Below are 5,131 nucleotides of genomic sequence, written 5' to 3'. Positions count from 1 at the left end.
AAATTATTTTTTCAATTTAATTGTGGCTTATTTCCCATCTAAATAGTTAATCATAAAATTTGAAGTTTACGGCATGGAATTAGAATTCGAAATTTGGTAAAATTTCGGGAAAACTTTTAGATAACTAGTCGCCAGCAAATATTTTCTTGAAGATTATTTGTCCGGGGATTTTTTTGTCTGGAGATATTTTGTCCAGGGATGATTTGTGGGAATTTTTTGTCCGGACCCCGTTAAGTGATGTGTGGTGGGCTTTGTCGCGAACTGAAAAAATGGCTAATGTAATTGGGATAACGTATTTTGATATAATTAATATTGTTATTGATGTAATTAATTAATATAAATAAATCATTAATTAAATGAACACACCCCGACAAGCATTACACCGACGTTTTAACATTTTAGGTTAACAGATGATTTGTTTACGATTATTTTCATCCCAATTCCTCTAGTTCCAAATAAGCGGCAGCACCCTCGCTTGAGTTCGCGAATACTTTGCGCGTGCAGCGGAGAAATTTTTTCTTGAGTTCAGAGAGTATTCTTGAGGTTATGTACTTTCAATTAAAATAATAAAAGAAAACGAAAATTTTCAAAGCCCCCTTAATTAAAAAAACTTAAGCAAGTTTCATTGTTTACCAATCAAATTGTATTGAAACTAAAAGTTTAAACATATTTTAAAAAAGTTGTTCTGAAGCTATTTCCTTGTGGCATTTTTATGATTAACTATTTAGATGGGAAATAAGCCACAATTAAATTGAAAAAAATAATTTTATTAACGTTTCGAAACCCGATTTGGGCTTCGAAACGTTAATAAAATTATTTTTTCAATTTAATTGTGGCTTATTTCCCATCTAAATTTTTAATCATATTAAAAAAGGTATTTGGGGTATTCTGTGTTAACATTCCTGGCTACCGGACAAGCGGTGTAAACAGTTAAGCAAATGTAGGTGACTGCACCGATCTGTTTACCAATCAAAACATAAGTATATGAAAGTAAAGATTATTAAAGGATCTTAAATGATTTTAAATAATTAAATTTTAATATCAAACGCGATGATATAGTGTTGAATATCCCTATCTTCGACTCGTTTTGCAGCAGGTTCGTGCCAGCGCACTTGTGCATAGTGAGAAACTTTCAACTGCTCTTCCTATTCTTATTTATAAATTACTCCGCGATTCAAAAACTTATTCCGGTTTACATCACTCTACGATTTGACAGACAAAAAAAGTTATTGAAAATAAGAAGTTGACAAAACTTTAACCGCGTTTTTTCTCAAAACTGCTTTTTTCAAAGGCGGTAGACATTGTAATTCAAAAACTACTTGACCGATCCATCTGCAATTTTGTATATATTTCCTTTAGACATTTCGTGAGGTAACGCTAAAACATATTTTTTGTTTAACAATAATAAATATGTTGATTTTCACCCTTTTTTTTACAAAAAATTGTTGTTTTGACTTCTGAGTGATACCAAAAAGTCAAAGATCGTTAAAACTACAAAAAAAAAGAATGTGTGTGTACTTTGTACGCACGTAAGAAGTTATACTTCTATTATAATATAATTTCAACGAAATAAATATACCTGCTTAACAGTTACAATACAAAAAATTAACAATAATTACCAAAAATGAACCAAAACTTAACAATGCCAAATATTAAAAAAAAAAGAAAAAAATATGAATCGTCCGGGATTTGAACCCGCAATCTCGCGATTTTTTGATCTCTGGTCCAATGCTCTACCAACAAGGCCATCAAGCCGCATGCTACTTACCTTTCAGATATACATAATTATACATCACGGTGACAAGTGAAATATAAAAATAGATGTTTTATTATTTTACGCCCAAGGAAGACAAATCCAAATACACAAAATTATAATAAAAAACCTTTTAAACCACCTTTTTCAAATTGCGCAAGTTGTATTATTAATATTAATGTTAATAAATGAAATATAAATATTTTGACGTTTCACAATTTGACAATTCACTTTTAACTGCAGTGCCTTAAAATTTTTAAAGCACTAGTGCCTTAAAGTAGCATTTTTAACGCTCATATGGAGTCCTAAAAATTGCATTTTTAACACGTTTGTAGAAAAATATGTTTAAAAACACTAATATATTCTTTCCACACCTTTTCTGGACTGATACATACATAAATTAAAACATTTTGAAGTATAACTTCAAAAATATAATATGAAAACTATTTAAAAAGGCAGTATAACTATTAACTAACCTTTGTTGTTTCTCTTCCCACAAATTTTAAAACGCAACAACCATACATAACCAAACCGTCAACCGTCCAAACCACAGCTGCGCTACAGCTGCCATATTGGATAATTTTTGACATGTCATTTGAACATCCAATCAGAATAAAGTTATAATGCGCATGTGCCGGGATCGTAGGTTTTAACATATAAAAATTCACCCTCATATCGCGCGTAAAGAAGTATAACTTCAAAAACTTGACAGCACTACCTCGAGAAACTCATAAGCTAATAAAATCTCTTTGAATTATTTGTTTAACAAAATCCAATGATGATGTCTGATGTCTACCTCAAAATCCATTGTTTTTTGTGAGGTATCTTTAAAAATTTGCCACCGTTGACTTAAGTTTCTATATTTTTCCTTGAATATTCTATGGATTATACTGAGCTCTTCTTCTTTAAGTGCCGTCTCCTAATTGGAGGTTGGATATCATCATCACTATCTTTACTTTATCTACCGCTGCTCTGAAGAGTTCTATAGAATTGCATTTGTGAGGATGGGTACGTATTTTCTACTGCAATGCTATTCAAATGGGGATTCATTTTTTTCGAATCCTGAGAAAACTAATAAGTATTTTTGAAAAATTTAAACGCAGAATGAAAGATTACGTTATTGGTGAGGGCCGAAAGTCCCTGAGAACTTCTATAATGTTTATTTTAATAATTTACAGGGGTGAAAAACTAAGAGAAAATTTAGTGTGATATTTAATTTAAAATATCTCGTTCACAATAAACTTTTCATTTATTCTAAGGGACTTTCGGCCCTCGGTAATAACATAGTCTTTCATTCTGCGTTTAAATTTTTCAAAAATATTTATTGGTTTGTTCAGGATTCGAAAAAAATGAACATAATGTCCGTGGTAATATTTCCAAATCTATCTTTGTCATACAACGCACTCAGTCGAATAGAATATTGTCAGCATACTGTCAGTCAGACAGTGACAATTTTAAATATTTGACATGGCATCGGTAATATTTTGAGTTGTTGATTAAATAATATTGATATAAGTGTATTTGATAAATAATTGATTTAAGACGTGAACTTAATAAAAAGTTATTTATTGTGTATTATTTGCGGAAGATCAAAGCAGAGAATACATCAGGATAATATATTCTGTGATCCAAGTATTTTGTTGTTAAAGATGTTCAAAATTGTAAGAGGTCCATAGTAACAATATATTATTAAAAAATCACTAAAACACTTTTCCTCTTTTCTCGATTGGGTATTAGTTTTTGTTGTACATATTATAACAATCACTGAATACATAGTTAGTGAAAAAATTATCACATTTATTAACTAATAATTTGCAATTATAAAAATAACAGTTCTCCAAGAACATTCAAAAGCCATCTCTTTAAATTAATGATGACATTTTCAAGTAGAATGACATTCTAGTAATGTTTACATATCCATATCAGTGTGAATTTTACTACACGTAATTTGCCGTATAGACAGAAAAAGTAGGAATACCCGCAAAATATTTGCGAATTATGTACCGATGACCTTAAACCAGTTCCTTTAAATTCTTCAACCATGACACTTTCCTTCTTCCTATACTCCTTCCCCTTGTTATCTTTCCCTGTATTATCAGTCTTAGCATTTCATATCGCTGTCCCCTCATTACGTGTCCCAGATATTGTAACTTTCTTATTTTTATTGTTTATTATTTCGCATTCTTAGGAAACTCATGCAAGTCATATTTGTCTATGTATGAAATTTAATAAAAAAATGTTTTTATCCGGGTCGACCTAGACTCGGATCCCGTACTATTATGTGCAAAGGAGGGAGAACCAGTTATTTACCTTTACATTAATATACAGGGTGTCCAGAAACTCTACCGACAAACGAAGACAGGAGATTCCTCATATAATTTTAAGACAATTTAACTAAATTCATCTAGTACGAAAATGTTTCCTAAGGGAGCTAGAGCTCTTTGAAGATGGCGTCTTTTAATTAGTTTTTCTTAAATACCTCCAGAACGCTTCTAGTTAGAAAAACGAAAATTGGTACTCATATTTATCTTCTAGAGATAAATCGATTTCATTCATTGTGAATTTCTAGTACCAGTCATAGGCGTCCTTTTTGGGTGGGGCAACGGTTATTTTATCGCATAACTTTTTTGTCTGTAAGTCGGTAGGATACACCGTTTTCTAGAAAAATCGATTTGAAAATTTTTCGTTTCCTGAATTTGAAAAAAAATTGAAAACAATTTTCAAAAAAAAACGGTATATTTTACCAACTTAAAGCAAGAGTACCTTTTAGTACTAGAATACCTCATAATTTAATAATCTAGTGTCAAAAATTCTTAAAAATTAATGACAAAAAAGTTATACGATAAAATAACCGATGACCTACCCAAAACGGAGGCATGTGACCGGTACCAGAAATTCGACATTAATGAAATCTATTGGACTGGATCTATATCTCTGTATGGTGTATCCTATCTACTTAAAGTAAGAGTACCTTTTGGTACTATAATACCTCACATTTTAATAATCCAGACTCAAGAATGCTTAGAAATTAAAAACAAAAAAGTTATGCGATAATATAACTGTAGCCCTACCCAAAACGCACGCCTATGACAGGTACTATAAATTTGCAGTGGATGGAATCGATTTAACTCTGGAAGATAATTATGTGTACCAAGTATCGCTTTTCTAAATAGAAGCGTTCTGAAGATATTTAAGAAAAACTAATTACCAGACGCCATGTTCAAATAGCTCTAGCAAGCATTTTCGGACAGGATGAATTGGGTTAAATTGTCTTAAAATTATCTGAGGAATCTCCTGTCTTCGTTTGTCGGTAGTTTCTGGACACCCTGTATATCTTTCCCAATATTTCAGCCCCATCTATTAATAAAAACATGCATG

This window comes from Diabrotica virgifera, chromosome 6, assembly GCF_917563875.1.
Source record: "Diabrotica virgifera virgifera chromosome 6, PGI_DIABVI_V3a".
NCBI lineage: Eukaryota > Metazoa > Arthropoda > Insecta > Coleoptera > Chrysomelidae > Diabrotica > Diabrotica virgifera.
The sequence above is the reverse complement of the archived record's forward strand: the minus strand, read 5'-3'. Positions refer to the sequence as shown.